The sequence below is a fragment of the Taudactylus pleione genome, unplaced genomic scaffold (assembly GCF_031769625.1).
Source record: "Taudactylus pleione unplaced genomic scaffold, aTauple2 ptg000270l, whole genome shotgun sequence".
Classification (NCBI taxonomy): Eukaryota; Metazoa; Chordata; class Amphibia; order Anura; family Myobatrachidae; genus Taudactylus; species Taudactylus pleione.
In genome coordinates, this window is record NW_028284672.1 from 6,605,481 (window position 1) to 6,625,298 (window position 19,818).

The 19,818-nt window shown below is 43.7% G+C and overlaps 1 protein-coding gene across 1 annotated transcript in view; it reads left to right on the forward strand.

Annotated features, from left to right (window-relative positions):
• The first annotated feature begins 703 nt into the window (after positions 1-703).
• The window catches only part of LOC148513760 (uncharacterized), a 98,725-nt gene continuing 79,610 nt past the window's right edge, over positions 704-19,818 (forward strand). Inside the window, exon 1 of the mRNA XM_088481407.1 lies at positions 704-771. The gene's annotated coding sequence lies outside the window, so the exon portion shown is untranslated. The remainder of the gene's footprint in view (positions 772-19,818) is intronic.

Here is a 19,818-nt window from a genome sequence, read left to right on the forward strand (position 1 = left end):
GACATCCCCAGCTCCCACTATTACAGCCACTTTGCGTGTGACTCCTAATCAGCACCATTGTGTCCAGTTCCACATGAATTATTCTATGTTATATTATGCTGAAGCTACTTATTTCTCCAATCTGCTGCCATGATCAGGACACACAAGGCAACATTACCTCTCCATGGCTCATGAGCCAAGTCAAGTCAAGTCAAGGAGCAATCTGAATTTATAAGGTGTTATTGTTCACCTTATAATAATATCAATCTGCCACTGAGATCCATAATGAAGAGCAGCAGCGGGTGATCTCCATTCCCAGCGTTTCCCATGTATCTGGTCTCAGGTGTAGATTTACAGTTGCCAGTAAGTAGAGAGGAGTAAGGTGGGGGATCAACAAAGTGGAGAGGAAGAGATACAAATGGAGGAGAGGGTGAAGTGCTGTTTGTAAATATAATAAAGAGAAAGAGAGAGAGAGAGGTTGGGACAGTGCTTGTTATTTTCTTGTTTAAGCTCACGCCTCTATTTACTGTTGGAGTACAATAGAATGTCTATGTCTGCAGGTCTCATTCACGTAAGGTACTTTACTTTATACAATGTTTGTTTATAGGGTGTGTGGTGTTTCTAAGCAACACAGGCTGTGTCTGTAACTATAGCCTAAGAAAGTCACGCAGTTTGTAATGTTATTTTTATTCTTTTCTACTGACATTTACTCTCTGAAATAAACGACTGCTCTTTCCGTGATCTTCATACAGAGAACAAGAACAGCTTTTCATGCCCATGATTCAACAAATGGTGTGTAAAATCATTATGCTGTATCCACTTCATGCATACCCTCTGCTTCTTCATAGAGAATGTGTCTCTTTATGTACAGTAGGGGCTATATTTACTAAAGTGTGGAGTTATAGAAATGGAGATGTTGCCCATAGCAACCAATCAGATTCTAGTTATTATCTTTTAGAAGGTGCTAGATAAGTGATATGTAGAATCTGATTGATTGCTGTGGGTAACATCCACATTTCTATAAACCCACATTTTATCGCTCTAGTCAGTGAAAATGCTGCAATGTGCTGCCAGCCAGCACTGTGTAATAACAAGCAATCTCCTTGTATAATTTAGAACACATTTGAAATATAATGATACTGTATGTTTCTTACCTGTAAGAATATATATAACATCACTACATGTTAACAGAAGTGAGCATATAGTGAGCTAAGCACTTTGTCTAATAATGAGTTCCCCACTCCTCATGTTACCTGCAGAGCTGGATTAACCATTCCACAAAATAAGCACATGCTTAGGGAATCAAGGGAAGGGGGGCACCAAATACATTTTTCATTGCCAGATGTACCATGGGCTATATGATGCAAAACTGCAAATGATGCAGCTAAACCAGGGGCCTGATTCACACTCACGCACTAGGAAGCGTTCGCACGCAGACTGACGATGTTTGCATTGTGTGCATGCATACGCATCGCAGTGTGTGTGAACTAGTCCAGGCGATCAGGAAGCATTTGCTCGCTGTGCATAAAAATAATAAGAGAAGTGTGCTTCCCCCGTATTTTGGTTTTGGATCTGGATTTATCTTCATGTTTTAGTTTTGGTTTTGTTTTTGCTAAACCACCCTCAAGTGTTTTGGTTTTGGATCTGGGTTTTTAAAAAAAAAAAAAAAAAATGATAAAAACTGCTAAAATCATGAAATTTTTACAATCCAAAACTCGAAATTCAGATTTAAAATCCAAATTCTGAACCATGGGAAGATCAGAACCATGACTCAGATCTGTCTGGATATCCTTAGGAGATACGAACTGCGACTCGGTTTGAATTCATAAACTTCGGGTGCATTCGGATTTATGAAGAACCGAACCGCACATCTCTATAATAAAATAGTAATATTAGATGTTAATTGTAGATATTAATCTTGGGAATACAACATTAGGAGATGTAGTCAGGATACCAGCGGGCGCTATCCCGTCCGACGATATACCGACACTGACATCCCGACATGGGACTAATTATACACGTCGAAATCCTGACGCCTATCATTAGCCCCACTACTAAATTCCCGACACCCGGCTTACCGAATGAAAGTAAGCCAGGTGTCTTAGCGTTTAGCCACAGGGGGAGGGTTAGGTTTAGGGACACCTGGGGGGACTTAGGGTTAGACACCCCCCCAAGAGGGTTAGGGTTAGGGCAGGTAATGGGGGGGTTAGGGTTAGGTACCACTGAGGGGGGTTAGGGTTAGGCACCACCCCGGGAGGGTTAGGTTTAGGGTGCGGGGAGGGTGGGTTAGGTTTAGGCACTAATGGGGGGAGGTTAGGGTTAGGCACTAGGGGGGAGGTTAGGGTTTGGCACCACTAAGGGAGGGTTAGAGTAGGGAGAGGAGAGGGTTAGGGTACTTACCTGCTGCAGTCGGGATTTCAATCCGTTGGGATGCCACTGTCGGTATTTGATCTGGCAGCTAAAGAGCACAAGCATTAAATACCGATTCCCAACATTAGAATCTGGTAACTGGTAAACAGCCATGCAGTCTACTGAGGCTCACGTAAACGTTCTTGTCTTGGTCATTTTGGCTGCCGTTTGGTTATCCATTGAGAGTGAGTGCAGCAGCGCTCAGTACAGTGTTGCCAGATGGGAGGTGTTCTCCAAATTTGGAGATTTTTAAAGGCCCTCGCGAGCATATTGGAGTTAACTTTTCCTTGGGATTTATTTTGGGGAGCAAAATATATATGGGGCACCAAAGTCTTTTACATACTTAGGGCCTCTAAATTTCTAAATCCAGTCCTGGTTACCTGAGATGCTAAAGTTTGCTCCTGCAGTTTCCATTGCAGTCCTCCAGCAGTATGAACTGTGCTGCAATCTGGCTTCAAATTACAGTAATTTGGGCTCTATGGGACTCCCTTGATGAAGCACAAAAGGGGTAGGGGCAAATTAATTCCTGGATTTTGGATAATTTTAGTTGTGAAAGCATATTGTACAAAAATATTACTTACAATACAATAAAGCCACATTAATTAATGGAGATGTATGTGAACTTCCATGTTTTGGTTTTGGCTATGCCAAAACCACCCTCAAGTGTTTTGGTTTTGGATCTGGATTTCTGCAAAAATTGATAAAAACAGTTAAAATCATGTATAGTGGGTATGTTTTTGCTCCTGCAGTAATATTAACCTTAATAACATTAATTGTTCCTGATATTTCCTGTCATTTCTGACTACCTCACAGCTCAAAATACTGTTTCCACCCATATTGGCCAAAGGCTGCAGTGAGCTGACTGGCTAAACTAAGCAACAGAGCAGCAGCATGAACATATGATGGTTTAAAAAAGAATATAGCACATCTGGCAGTTTAATATAATCTATACAATGCTATAGAATGTTTTTATTAATCAAGAACTAGATCAGAGGCCTGAGGCCAGCATTAGTGGAAGCCAGGTAAAGCATTGATCGATTGATTAATTGATTGATTGATTGATACTATCAATAAATCACTCTATCTCTGAATGCGTTTGAGCACAAAAAATTGTGAATTGCAAGCATTCTGTTTAATAAGGATTTATTTTAAGGAAATATTTCACAAGTAGGATTAATATTTAAAATAATCTTATGTCTTGTGTGTTTTTGTTATCGACTTCATGTATAAAAATTACTGCAAAATTTTATACTAAAAGGAAAATATTTTCAAAATGAAGCTTAAATTGGACCACCTTAATTGACCACTTTTAGTAGATATTAAAGTACTATGGCCGGCAGCAGCAACAGCACTACTGGGTTGCTGCTCCTGCTTTTCTATTGACTGATCCTTGATTGGTTTCATGTTTGACACCGGGACAGGTGTAAAACTACTGTTGTTCAACTTATCTCCCACCGGCAGTGAACATACCATTATCATGCAGTTTTAATAACATTTTTTTTTCTACACCATCCAAGAAATAATTTTTTTACACTTGAAGATTTTTTTGGAGTGCAGATGTGGTGGGGGTGTGTGGGACAACCACCACACACTGTTGCTTAAACTGGAAGGAAAACACACTATGCAATTTTTTTGCAATCATTTTTTCGCTGGTAATTGTTTTCATACACTAGGAGAACCAGGTCAATAGTTTCATGCAATTGATGCTAAGCACCGATGGCACCATCAATGGTGATCATTGATGGCTAACCTACCTATGGTCATCCCTAATACGCATTACATATCCAATACTGTTCTACATGATGAATTGTTCTCTTTTACTCTAGTATAGTTGCTTTATAATATCAATTGACAAATTTATTGAGTTTGTATTTAATTTATTTATTTTGCACTCTCAGCTAACGCTGTTTATACTATGTGTTCTTAGCACAGATTAGTGATGAGCAAATTGAGTTTTGCATTGGAGCAGGACACTTTCCAGAGGTATTAAATTCTGGCAATGCAATATTTGTGTTCAGCACTTCTTTGCCACAGTGGAATAGTAATTCCCACTGTGGGCCTAACTCAGAGATGTATGTAAATTCAATACACGGTAAATGTACTTTACATCTGAAATGTTTGCAGATCTGAACATACACATGAGCAGGCTTGGCGACTATTTTGCTGCCTCTTCCGGGACAGGCAGCCAGTTCGGCACAGCTGGGAGGCATGTCACAGGTTTGAGGGCGGGTCGGGGGGCGTGACCTCACAATCGCATCATCGCGGCTTTGTCCCTGACAACATAATGCCTCAAATCTCAGCATTGTGTTGCCGAGGGCAGACCCACGATGACGCGATTTCAGTGGCAAACACAGGATTTCTAGAGGGGGGTTTCCAAATTCTTGATTTTAGAGCGAGTGTGGCCAGTCCATGAAGATGGCATACTGTAGTTAGCACTTAACCAGCTTTAATATGCATCATACAAAGTGTATTGTGTGTCATAATTCCACCAGATACATGATCAGCGATCACAGTAAGCCATTAGGTGCGGCAGTAGGTCCAACCCGCCTGAGCTGAATGTTTTTAGTTTAGATGTGGGGACCATTCCAAGAACAGTCAGCACTTGTAAAATTCTATTATATTACTATTTCTATTGTGGTAATGGTGAGGGCTCGAGAGAGAGGTTTCCAGGCAGATGGAAACCCCCCCTGCGCTTGCCTATGCGATTTAGCGCGAATCGCGTCATCAAAAAGTGAGTTCTATTGGTTCTAGTCTATGAGAAGTTTTGGGAAAAATTATAATAGAATATCATCACTTGAAAGACACATGTTCAGTTTATATTTAAGACCTTTAAGTTACAAAGTTGATAATGTGGGAAAAGAACAATTGTCCATATTTGAAACATCACATTGCATGAATATCTGCTACAAATGATTCTGAATGCATTTGCTATTTTATAGCTGTCACCCACAGTCAGAACAGTCATCAAATAGAAATGTAACTTTTCTGATATTTATAAGTTTCAGTGGTTACATTGTGTACTGGTTTCACTTTGATAGACACTGATGGAAGATGCTGTTTCTCTGACGGCTCGGTGACAGGACTGGAAATGCTGATTTCATGTCAGATAGACCAGGCTTTATATGTTTGTTTTGTTTTTTTGTAAACTTAATAGTCCTGTGACTCAAAGAGGTGACAATGGTTTCAGATAACAGCAAATTAATATATAATGATCTGAATAAAAATAACTTTATTTATCCCAAACTAAATAGGCACTACCATGAAATGTATTGAACACTAATATGATAAATTATGTTTTAATATATGTAGATATTTTTTATAAAGTACACAGATTATAAAATATATTACGATTATTGTCCTATGTGATATTCCCTTTTACGCTCAAAGTTTATGTATGTAAATGCTGGGAGGCAATCGGGAAGTCGACTGCCTAAGTACCGGCAGCCGGCTTCCCGACTGTCATTTTCCGGCAAGGGTGAAATGGCGGGCGTCAGGATGTAGACGCCCACATTTCCCAGACGCCGGGAGACCGTAGGGATGCCGGGCGCCGCGAGTGGACAGCCGCAGGGGGGGAGGGTTAGGTTTAGGGCTCCCGGGGGGGACTTAGGGTTAGGCACCCCACCGGGAGGGTTAGGGTTAGGCTAGGGGGAGGGAGGGTTAGGGTTAGGCACCCCCAGGGGGACTTAGGGTTAGGCACCCCCCCGGGGGACTTAAGTTTAGGCAGCGGGGAAGGGGGTGGTTAGGGTTAGGCACTTAGAGGGGGGATTAGGGTTAGGCACTTGGGGGGTAAGTTAGGGTTAGGCACCCCTAAGGAGGGTTAGGGTTAGGGGGGTTAGGTTAGGTTAGTAAATACTAGGGGTGTGCACCGGCCACTTTTCGTGTTTTGTGTTTTGGTTTTGGATCTGGATCTTTCTTCGTGTTTTGGATCTGGATTGGTTTTGCCAAAACCACCCTTCCGTGTTTTGGGTTCTGGGTTTTGTGTTTTGGATCTGTATTTTTTTGAAAAAAAGCATAAAAACAGCTAAAATCACAGAATTTGTAGGTTTTTCTGCTCCTATGCTATTATTAACCTCAATAACCTTAATTTCCACTCATTTCCAGTCTATTCTGAATACCTCACACCTCACAATAGTGTTTTTATGTCCAAAAGGTTGCACCGAGGTAGCTGGATGACTATGCTAAGCGACACGAGTGGGCGGCACAAACACGTGACCCATCTAGGCGTGAAACTGCAGTGGCAGACAGGATGGCATTGAAAAACTAGGCCCCAAACTGTACATAATGCAAAGAAAAAAAAGAGGTGCAAGATGGAATTGTCCTTGGGCCCTCCCACCCACCCTTATGTTGTATAAACAGGACATGCACTCTTTAACAAACCAATCATTTCAGCGCCAGGGTCTGCCACACAACTGTGGCTGAAATGATTGGTTCGTTTGGGCCCCCACAAAACAAGCTGGCAATTAATCTGTCCCTGCACAAACTGGCTCTACGGAGGCAAGAAGTCGTCCTCATCCTCCTCATCCACAGATTCCTCACCCTCTTCAGTGTTATGTACATCCTCATCCTCACAGAGTATTAATTCGTCCCTGCTGGAACCACAGGTCCCTCTGTACGTTCTGGAGGCTGGTCTCCCTGGAAGAGTTGATCATTCATTTTATGAACATCATCTTCTCCACATTTTGTGGAAGCAACCTCCTACGCCTTTCGCTAACAAGGTTCCCGGCTGCAATAAACACTCTTTCGGAGTACACACTGGAGGGGGGGCAACTCAGGTAAAATAGAGCCAGTTTGTACAGGGACCTCCAAATTGCTTCTTTTTCCTGCCAGTACAGGTACGGACTGTCTGACATGCCTACTTGGATGCTGTCACCGATGTAATCCTTTAACAGACAGACGCACGCTTGTCCCTGCTGCTTTGAGGATTAAAGTGCGGCTACAGCCCACACAATTCACAAAGACAGAAAAAAAAAAAAGAATATTTTTATTGTTTGTGGAGCACACTTTGAGGGTTACACCACCCTCTAACAGACAGACGCACGCTTGTCGCTGCTGCTTTGAGGATGCAAGTGCGGCTACAGCCCACACAATTCACAAAGACAGAAAAAAGAAGAATATTTTTATTCTTTGTGTAGCACACTTTGAGGGTGTCACCACCCTTTAACAGACAGACGCACGCTTGTCGCTGCTGCTTTAAGGATGCAGGTGCGGCTACAGCCCACACATTTCACAAAGACCGAAAAAAAAAGAACAATATTTTAATTGTTTGTGTAGCACACTTTGAGGGTGTCACCACCCTTTAACAGACAGACGCACGCTTGTCGCTGCTGCTTTAAGGATGCAGGTGCGGCTACAGCCCACACAATTCACAAAGACAGAAAAAAGAAGAATATTTTTATTGTTTGTGTAGCACACTTTGAGGGTGTCACCACCCTTTAACAGACAGACGCACGCTTGTCGCTGCTGCTTTGAGGATGCAAGTGCGGCTACATCGCACACAAGTCACAAACACATTAAAAAAATAGTTTTTTATTTTTTGGAGCACTTCGTGAGTTACACCACCCTTTAACAGACAGACGCACGCTTGTCGCTGCTGCTTTAAGGATGCAGGTGCGGCTACAGCCCACACAATTCACAAAGACAGAAAAAAGAAGAAGAATATTTTTATTGTTTGTGTAGCACACTTTGAGGGTGTCACCACCCTTTAACAGACAGACGCACGCTTGTCGCTGCTGCTTTGAGGATGCAAGTGTGGCTACATCGCACACAAGTCACAAACACATTAAAAAAAAATTTTTGATTTTTTTGGAGCACTTTGAGAGTTACACCACCCTTTAACAGACAGACGCACGCTTGTCGCTGCTGCTTTGAGGATGCAAGTGCGGCTACAGCCCACACAATTCACAAAGACAGAAAAAAAAGAACAATATTTTAATTGTTTGTGTAGCACACTTTGAGGGTGTCACCACCCTTTAACAGACAGACGCACGCTTGTCGCTGCTGCTTTAAGGATGCAGGTGCGGCTACAGCCCACACATTTCACAAAGACAGAAAAAAAAAGAACAATATTTTAATTGTTTGTGTAGCACACTTTGAGGGTGTCACCACCCTTTAACAGACAGACACACGCTTGTCGCTGCTGCTTTAAGGATGCAGGTGCGGCTACAGCCCACACATTTCACAAAGACAGAAAAAAAAAGAACAATATTTTAATTGTTTGTGTAGCACACTTTGAGGGTGTCACCACCCTTTAACAGACAGACACACGCTTGTCGCTGCTGCTTTGAGGATGCAGGTGGAATCTAGACGGGATTTGGAACCGAGGACACACTACCTCCATCAATTGTCTAAATCCCACTGCACTAATGTCGGATACCGGACGCACGTCTAACACCAACATAGCAGTCAAGGCCTCAGTTATACGTTTTGCTTCAGGATGACTGCTGTCGTACTTCATCCTCATCGCTAGGGACTGTTGGAGGGTCAATTGTTTAGTAAAAGTAGTGATGTTCCTACTTCCTCTCTGGGATGATGAACAACTCCCAGCAGCAGCAACAGCACTAGTAGGAAGTGGTTCTTGATCTTTCCCTATTTTATTTTTATCAGAGAAAGTTTGGTCCTCCATTTATGTTATATTGATATATATACGTGCGGCTAAAGCGCACACAAACACAGAAAATATTTTTTTATTTTTGCTGGTGAGTAGTGCACTTTGTGGGTTACACCACCCTTTAAGAAATGAGCCAGCCGGCTCTTTACTTATGGGACACAGGCGCACGCTTGGCGCTGCTCCTTTGTTGATGCACGTGCAGCCACAGTGCACACAAGTCACAAACACAGAAAATATATATTTTTTTGGTTTGGAGTGTACTTTGGGGGTTACAGAACCCTTTAACGGTCAAGCCAGCCGGCCCTTTACTTATGACACAGGCGCACGCTTGGCACTACTTTGTTGATGCACGTGCGGCTACTGCGCACACAATTCACAAACACAGAAAATAATTTTTTTTTTGGTTTGGACTGGAGTGTACTTTCGGGGGTTACAGCACCCTTAACGGTCAAGCCAGCCGGCCCTTTACTTATGACACAGGCGCACACTTGGCACTACTTTGTTGATGCACGTGCGGCTACTGCGCACACAATTCACAAACACAGAAAATTATTTTTTTTTTGGTTTGGACTGGAGTGTACTTTCGGGGGTTACAGCACCCTTAACGGTCAAGCCAGCCGGCCCTTACTTATGACACAGGCGCACGCTTGGCACTACTTTGTTGATGCACGTGCGGCTACTGCGCACACAATTCACAAACACAGAAAATATTTTTTTTTTTGGTTTGGACTGGAGTGTACTTTCGGGGGTTACAGCACCCTTAACGGTCAAGCCAGCCGGCCCTTTACTTATGACACAGGCGCACGCTTGGCACTACTTTGTTGATGCACGTGCGGCTACTGCGCACACAATTCACAAACACAGAAAATAATTTTTTTTTGGTTTGGACTGGAGTGTACTTTCGGGGGTTACAGCACCCTTAACGGTCAAGCCAGCCGGCCCTTTACTTATGACACAGGCGCACGCTTGGCACTACTTTGTTGATGCACGTGCGGCTACTGCGCACACAATTCACAAACACAGAAAATAATTTTTTTTTTGGTTTGGACTGGAGTGTACTTTCGGGGGTTACAGCACCCTTAACGGTCAAGCCAGCCGGCCCTTTACTTATGACACAGGCGCACGCTTGGCACTACTTTGTTGATGCACGTGCGGCTACTGCGCACACAATTCACAAACACAGAAAATAATTTTTTTTTTGGTTTGGACTGGAGTGTACTTTCGGGGGTTACAGCACCCTTAACGGTCAAGCCAGCCGGCCCTTTACTTATGACACAGGCGCACGCTTGGCACTACTTTGTTGATGCACGTGCGGCTACTGCGCACACAATTCACAAACACAGAAAATAATTTTTTTTTGGTTTGGACTGGAGTGTACTTTCGGGGGTTACAGCACCCTTTAACGGTCAAGCCAGCCGGCCCTTTACTTATGACACAGGCGCACGCTTGGCACTACTTTGTTGATGCACGTGCGGCTACTGCGCACACAATTCACAAACACAGAAAATATATTATATTTTTAGCACTTGGGGGGAGCACCCCTGATGGACAGAGCACCCCCTGGACAACACTACAGCACCTCTTTAGGACTGGGACACTGCACAGGACTTTGGAGTGGACACAGCCCCTATGGAGAACTGACTGCACAACACAGTCCAGCCAGCCCCTATGGACTTTGAAGTAGTGGACACAGCCCCTATTAACAACAGCAGCACAGCACAACACAGCCAGCCCCTATGGACTTTGAAGTAGTGGACAACAGCAGCACTACACTACACTACACTACACAGCCCTAACTCCCACCCTCCCTCTTCACTGTCCACAGCCGAGTGAGAAAATGGCGCCGACGTGGGTACCTTATATAGGATCCAAAACCCGCGAGACTCGGAAGGCGGGAAGATGACGTTTTGCCTCGATTTCAGAATCCGAGTCAGGCGGGAAAAGTCGAGCCTGACTCGGATCAGACTCGGATCGGGGGGGCTCGGGGGGGTTCGGATTTCAGAAATCCGAACCCGCTCACCCCTAGTAAATACTTACCTATCAACGATTGGGATTTCCAGCGCTGTCAGGCTTCCGCTGCGTCGCACTCTGCTCCTGTCCATGCGGCTGGCGGTATTTCATACCAATTCCGTACATGCTATATTACATACATGTTACAGCTATTTTCTTCTCCTCTGAAATTCTACATTTAAACATCAGCAAACATATATATATATTAGAGATGTGCAGGCAAGGTTTTCTGAAAATACGTCCTCGATATGAGTGAATTCAAGTGGCGGCTTGAGTGATCCCGCCTTACTCGGATTCCAAATCGAGACAAAACATTACCATCTCGGCATCGGATTCTAGCGGGCTTTGCATTCTATATAAGTCCCTCCTCTGGTGATTCGGGCGCCATTTCACACTGACTCCAGTCTATGCTACGTGTCTGCTGCACTGTGTCCATCCTTTCCATCTCCAGAGGCTGCTGCTGTGCTGAGTCCACTCCAGTCCCTATGTCCAGAGGCTGCTGCTGTGTCCATCCACCGTCTGTGTTCAGTGGCTGCTGTGTCCATACACTCCACCTCCAGTGGCTGCTGCTTTGCTGTGTCAACTCCAGTCCCTGTGTCTGCAGCTGTGTCCATCCACTACCTGTGTCCAGTGGCAACTGCGATGCTGTGTCCATCCTCTCCTTCCAGTACCTGCTGCTGTGCTGTGTCCACTCCAGTCCCTGCATCCAGTGGCTGCTGCTGTGTCCCTCCACTCTGTGTCCAGTGGCTACTGTGATACTGTGTCCATTCTCTCCACCTCCAGTAACTGCTGCTGTGCTGTGTCCACTCCGGTCCCTGTGTCCAGTGGCTGCTGCTGTGTCCCTCCACTCCATGTCCAGTGGCTGCTGTGATGCTGTGTCTATCCTCTCCACCTGCAGTGGCTGCTGCTGTGCTGTGTCCACTCCAGTACCTGTGTACAGTGGCTGCTGCTGTGTCCATCCACTCCCTGTGTCCAGTGGCTGCTGTGATGCTGTGTCTATCCTCTCCATCTCCAGTGGCTGCTGCTGTGCTGTTTCTACTCCAGTCCCTGTGTCCAGTGGCTGCTGATGTGTCCATCCTCTCCTTGTGTCCAGTGGCTGCTGTGATGCTGTGTCTATCCTCTCCATCTCCAGTGGCTGCTGCTGTGCTGTGTCCACTCTAGTCCCCTTATTGTTAAACTGTTACTATTGGCAGTACAGGCAGATAGTAAATCATTGTTTATAATTTTTAACAGTGCAGGAATTATTATAGTATTGCTACTCTAACTGTCACACAGTGGCTCTGCACTGGGACTCTGCAGGCCATACCCCACTGTGGTATAAGCAGTGTGACTCTGCAGGCCATACCCCACTGTGGTATAAGCAGTGTGACTCTGCAAGCCATACCCCACTGTGGTATAAGCAGTGTGACTCTGCAGGCCGTACCCCACTGTGGTATAAGCTGTGTGACTCTGCAGGCCATACCCCACTGTGGTATAAGCAGTGTGACTCTGCAAGCCATACCCCACTGTGGTATAAGCAGTGTGACTCTGCAGGCCGTACCCCACTGTGGTATAAGCTGTGTGACTCTGCAGGCCATACCCCACTGTGGTATAAGCAGTGTGACTCTGCAGGCCATACCCCACTGTGGTATAAGCAGTGTGACTCTGCAGGCCGTACCCCACTGTGGTATAAGCTGTGTGACTCTGCAGGCCATACCCCACTGTGGTATAAGCAGTGTGACTCTGCAGGCCATACCCCACTGTGGTATAAGCAGTGTGACTCTGCAGGCCATACCCCACTGTGGTATAAGCAGTGTGACTCTGCAGGCCGTACCCCACTGTGGTATAAGCTGTGTGACTCTGCAGGCCATACCCCACTGTGGTATAAGCAGTGTGACTCTGCAGGCCATACCCCACTGTGGTATAAGCAGTGTGACTCTGCAGTTGTCATTTGCAGGAAAAAAAAAATGAATGAGTTTAAAAAAAATAGTTTATACAACCTGTGTGCGCTGTCCCCCTGTGCATTTGTTCAACTACATATAAAAGTGTGTCTTTCCATGCAGTGTGAGCTGAGCAGCGAATTAAAGTTGAAAAAAATTATTATCTTCTGTTGTTTGTACTATATCTGTATGCTGTCTCCCAGTGCGTTTTTTTGTTTACTTATATAAGCGTTGGGACAGCTGAGGTGCAAATTTAAAAAAGTAAGAAAAAAATTCTAGTGTTTGTACTATGTCAGTGTGCTGTCCCCCATTGCATTTTTGTTCACGTACCTACAGTATAAGCACTGTGACTGCAAGCAATGTCAGTTACAGTAAGCCGCAAATTTTAAAAAGTTGCAAAACATGATTTTCCTCTATTGTTTGTACTATATCTGTGCACTGTCCGACAAAGCATTTTTTGTTCATGTACATATACGTGCTGTGTTTCCAAACAGTGTGAGCTGTGTGTTGCAGTTGGTGGCCAGTTATTTTTTAATTTGTCTTTTATCATAATCAAAATGTTATTGTGTGTATTATGCCACATACTCAGACTCTCTGGTGCCTTCTAATACCCCTTTTCCACCAAAATTCCGGGTCTGATCCAGAGTTGGAACAGAGTTCCTATCCGGATCAAACGCAGAATTTAGCCAGCGCCGACTCGGGATATTCCCAAGTCGGCGCCGCTCACACCGCAGTCGGGTCTGCACAGACCCGGCTTTTCCGGCGTGAAAGTGGACGTTTGGAGATGACGTCATCTCCAAGCGCCACTGGAGCCGGACCAATCGGCCGGCTTGTGACGCACTGCAGGTCATCGTGACCCGGAGTGCGCCGTACACTCAGCAGGGTTTCACGGGCTACGCCCGTGTCAAACCCTGCTATTTACCTGGGTTGGATTGCCAGGTCACTTGACACCCCTTTTACACCAAGGAGCTGCCCGGGTTAACCCTGCAATAACCCAGGTTTTAGCTTCGGTGTAAAAGGGGCATAAATGTACTACAGGGTGTGTTACCCAATTAGGGGGGACGGGTTAGTATGGCCAGCAGGTCAGTCTACTTCTATATGTAATCATTTATGGCCTTAAATTTAATTTTCTTACTCAATTAATTATTAATCAATGAATCAATCAATTAATTAATACACCACTTTCATCCATATTGGGTGCTTGTTTTTTAATAGCATTTTCCACTGCTGTGCATTGTTTTTTTTATAGCATTAATAAAATAATGATTAATCAATCAATTACTCGATGAATCAATCAATCTCTTTTCCACTTTTTCAATTAATTAATACACCACTTTCATCCATTTTGGGTGCTTGTTTTTTAATAGCATTTTCCACTGCTGTGCTATGTTTTATACGTAATTGACTTTAAGCATGAATAAATACAGTGCTACAGTATCTAAAACCAATTTCCATTAAATGTTTTGAAAAAATTCACATTTCCTAAATAGGCTAAATACATAAATTGATTAATTAAAGTAAATTGAAGATCAAGTATTCCAAACTTGACTTTTTGAAGAAGTCTTTGAAAGACACAAAGGGATATATTTACTAAGTGGTGGATGTTCAAAAACTGCTGCTTTTTGTAGGTTTTGCACATTGAATTTTGAAATGCAATAATATTAAATGCAAAATATATATTCAAAATGATATATTTTTTTAATTATTGCAGTTTTAAGTCATGAGAAAATTAGTTGCCACTTACTTAATATACATCTATAATTCTTGGGGATATATTTACTAAGAATCTTGTCTAAGTTTTAAAAAGTAGTGAGTTTATTTCAAACAAACTCACAAAATTTAGAAAGAATTATGTTTGACTGAATCGTGTTTTCGGATGGTGTATGCAATCGTGTTTGCGTACCGTCGTATTTGGACTGAACACAACAGAAATGCCTGTTAGCAGTGTATTTAACAGAAGAATTCACAGATCACGGTGTGCTTCTGACTGTAAATCAGGCTTTAAAGTGTTACATTTAAAAAAAAAATAACCAGCACCAAGCACTTTGAGCCAGTCTTGGTTCTAAAAATGCACAGAAACAAACAGGTTTGCAATGAAGCACATTAAATGGAGTGTATAGGAAAGATTCATGGACTGTACAACCTGAATATATATAATGGGAGGTGCTACCTGTTGAGACTTTATTGCAGGTACAGAAACAAATTATTTCTCACTTCACTTTCCTCTTATAGCGATGCAAAATTTGATTGCATTATGTATTTATATATATTTAGTAATTTGGAGTTGTGCACTTGTGATTTGTTTGTTTCTGTGCCTGCAATAAAGTGTCAGCAGGTAGCACCTCCCATTATATATATTCAGGGTGTGCAGTCCTGGAATCTTTCCTATTGGTTTTAAAAATACTGAGAAAATTTTTTGCAGGGATCCCCCATATTTCCATGAACCAGCACCAGTCTCAACTCACAGCGGGGTAATTCCACAGCTGGGGAACACACTTCATGGTGTTCCCCGGCCAAAGCTTTAACCAGCCCCCAACTAGTCAGCCCAGGCTGGGGATTCCTTGTGAAGTGGGGAGCTCCCCCCAATAAGGGGTCACCTTTCCTGAGTTTACCCCAGGCCTGAAGCAGATGTACCCAGTTTCACCGGGAAAGACCTTATATTTACTGCTTCCATTTCCATCTCACCACTCCAGTAACCCATTAATCCTTTACCTTTACCTCTAAGGTAAAGCATCACTGCTAAAATAAGACATTACCTTCCCTCACCTGTGTACTAACACATTCAACTAACTCACCTCTTTAGTAACACCTTCCCTCCCTCACCTGTGTTGTAACACATTCGACATTCCCGTCTTTCACCTGTGTAGAAATACAATACCTCCCTCACACCTGTATTAACAAATTACCCTCACTGATACCTGTAGTAACTTATTCACCTCCCTCACCTCTGCAGTAACACATTCCCCTCCCTCACCTCTGTAGTAATACATTACCACACTTACCCTTGTAGAAACTCATTCCCCTCCCTTGCCAGTGTTGTAACACATTCCCTTTCTTCACCCCTTATTCACACATTTGACATTCCCCTCCCTCACTTGTGTAGTAACATGTTTTCCTCTCTCACTTCTGTAGTAACAAATTTCCTTCCCTCACTATTCAAATATGGGAACCACACCAACTGCCAGTGATGTTTGGCAGCATGTGTGATGACAGTTGGTGTTTGAATATGAACTGTGCTACAGCCACGATGAGACAATCAGGCAGGACATTGCACAGGGGGAGGAAACATTTTAGCCCATTTCACCCCCTTAGGAGTCGAGTTTCTAAAAATCCTTTCTTAGTGGGCACCTACAGTACATCATGGAAGGCATATACTTCCCAATTTTCATGTTTCTAGGTCAAGGGGTTTGGGCTAGGCATTGATGTGTCAGTCAGTAAGGACATCTGATTATATATATATATATAGATTGTCCTCTACAGTAGGACTACTAGAGAACCAGAAGTGCCAGCAAGCCTGAGCAAGAGGGGCCCACTGGTACCTATAGTCCCCCTGTAATGAAATATTAAAATAATGACAGTACACACACACTGAATGTTTTATTAATTGTTTTACACTAAACTCGCTCACCCTCACTCACACTCAACCCCACTCACACTACATACGTACCTACTCCCTGGCGCAGGTCGGTCTCCTTGTCCAGTAGACATCCTAGGTAGAGATCTGTCCTCTTCTCCAGTAGACATAATTGGATAAGGAAATAACAAACCATAACCCAATCCAGCTGGGCATTCTTATCTATGGAAAGTACTTGTGAGCTTGGCCGATGGTGTTTTTATTTCTATTTGTGTTTTCACCTGGGTTTTGCAGAGATAATCATGATTTATACTAGGGGTGTGCACCGGCCACTTTTCGTGTTTTGTGTTTTGGTTTTGGATCTGGATCTTTCTTCGTGTTTTGGATCTGGATTGGTTTTGCCAAAACCACCCTTCCGTGTTTTGGGTTCTGGGTTTTGTGTTTTGGATCTGTATTTTTTTTAAAAAAAGCATAAAAACAGCTAAAATCACAGAATTTGTTGGTTTCTCTGCTCCTATGCTATTATTAACCTCAATAACCTTAATTTCCACTCATTTCCAGTCTATTCTGAACACCTCACACCTCACAATAGTGTTTTCATGTCCAAAAGGTTGCACCGAGGTAGCTGGTTGACTATGCTAAGCGACACGAGTGGGCGGCACAAACACGTGACCCATCTAGGAGTGACACTGCAGTGGCAGACAGGATGGCAGTTAGAAAAACTAGGCCCCAAACTGTACATAATGCAAAGAAAAAAAAGAAGTGCAAGATGGAATTGTCCTTGGGCCCTCCCACCCACCCTTATGTTGTATAAACAGGACATGCACACTTTAACAAATCAATCATTTCAGCGCCAGGGTCTGCCACACAACTGTGGCTGAAATGATTGGTTCGTTTGGGCCCCCACAAAACAAGCTGGCAATTAATGTGTCCCTGCACAAACTGGCTCTACGGAGGCAAGATGTCATCCTCATCCTCCTCATCCACCGATTCCTCACCCTCTTCAGTGTGTACATCCTCATCCTCACAGAGTATTAATTCGTCCCTGCTGGAACCACAGGTCCCTCTGTACGTTCTGGAGGCTGGTCTCCCTGGAAGAGTTGATAATTCATTTTATGAACATCATCTTCTCCACATTTTGTGGAAGCAACCTCCTACGCCTTTCGCTGACAAGGTTCCCGGCTGCACTAAACACTCTTTCGGAGTACACACTGGAGGGGGGGCAACTCAGGTAAAATAGAGCCAGTTTGTACAGGGACCTCCAAATTGCTTCTTTTTCCTGCCAGTACAGGTACGGACTGTCTGACATGCCTACTTGGATGCTGTCACCGATGTAATCCTTTAACAGACAGACGCACGCTTGTCGCTGCTGCTTTGAGGATTCAAGTGCGGCTACAGCCCACACAATTCACAAAGACAGAAGAAAAAAAGAATATTTTTATTGTTTGTGGAGCACACTTTGAGGGTTACACCACCCTTTAACAGACAGACGCACGCTTGTCGCTGCTGCTTTGAGGATGCAAGTGCGGCTACAGCCCACACAATTCACAAAGACAGAAAAAAGAAGAAGAATATTTTAATTGTTTGTGTAGAACACTTTGAGGTGTCACCACCCTTTAACAGACAGACGCACGCTTGTTGCTGCTGCTTTAAGGATGCAGGTGCGGCTACAGCCCACACATTTCACAAAGACCGAAAAAAAAAAGAACAATATTTTAATTGTTTGTGTAGAACACTTTGAGGTGTCATCACCCTTTAACAGACAGACGCTCGCTTGTCGCTGCTGCTTTAAGGATGCAGGTGCGGCTACAGCCCACACAATTCACATAGACAGAAAAAAAAAGAACAATATTTTAATTGTTTCTGTAGCACACTTTGAGGGTGTCACCACCCTTTAACAGACAGACGCACGCTTGTCGCTGCTGCTTTGAGGATGCAAGTGTGGCTACATCGCACACAAGTCACAAACACATTAAAAAAATAGTTTTTTATTTTTTGGAACACTTTGAGAGTTACACCACCCTTTAACAGACAGACGCACGCTTGTCGCTGCTGCTTTAAGGATGCAAGTGCGGCTACAGCCCACACATTTCACAAAGACCGAAAAAAAAAGATCAATATTTTAATTGTTTGTGTAGAACACTTTGAGGGTGTCACCACCCTTTAACAGACAGACGCACGCTTGTCGCTGCTGCTTTAAGGATGCAGGTGCGGCTACAGCCCACACATTTCACAAAGACCAAAAAAATAAGAACAATATTTTAATTGTTTGTGTAGCACACTTTGAGGGTGTCACCACCCTTTAACAGACAGACGCACGCTTGTCGCTGCTGCTTTAAGGATGCAGGTGCGGCTACAGCCCACACAATTCACAAAGACAGAAAAAAGAACAATATTTTAATTGTTTGTGTAGCACACTTTGAGGGTGTCACCACCCTTTAACAGACAGACGCACGCTTGTCGCTGCTGCTTTAAGGATGCAGGTGCGGCTACAGCCCACACAATTCACAAAGACAGAAAAAAGAACAATATTTTAATTGTTTGTGTAGCACACTTTGAGGGTGTCACCACCCTTTAACAGACAGACGCACGCTTGTCGCTGCTGCTTTAAGGATGCAGGTGTGGCTACAGCCCACACATTTCACAAAGACCAAAAAAAAAAGAACAATATTTTAATTGTTTGTGTAGCACACTTTGAGGGTGTCACCACCCTTTAACAGACAGACGCACGCTTGTCGCTGCTGCTTTGAGGATGCAAGTGTGGCTACATCGCACACAAGTCACAAACACATTAAAAAAATAGTTTTTTATTTTTTGGAACACTTTGAGAGTTACACCACCCTTTAACAGACAGACGCACGCTTGTCGCTGCTGCTTTAAGGATGCAGGTGCGGCTACAGCCCACACATTTCACAAAGACCAAAAAAAAAAGAACAATATTTTAATTGTTTGTGTAGAACACTTTGAGGGTGTCACCACCCTTTAACAGACAGACGCACGCTTGTCGCTGCTGCTTTAAGGATGCAGGTGCGGCTACAGCCCACACATTTCACAAAGACCAAAAAAAAAAGAACAATATTTTAATTGTTTGTGTAGCACACTTTGAGGGTGTCACCACCCTTTAACAGACAGACGCACGCTTGTCGCTGCTGCTTTAAGGATGCAGGTGCGGCTACAGCCCACACAATTCACAAAGACAGAAAAAAGAACAATATTTTAATTGTTTGTGTAGCACACTTTGAGGGTGTCACCACCCTTTAACAGACAGACGCACGCTTGTCGCTGCTGCTTTAAGGATGCAGGTGCGGCTACAGCCCACA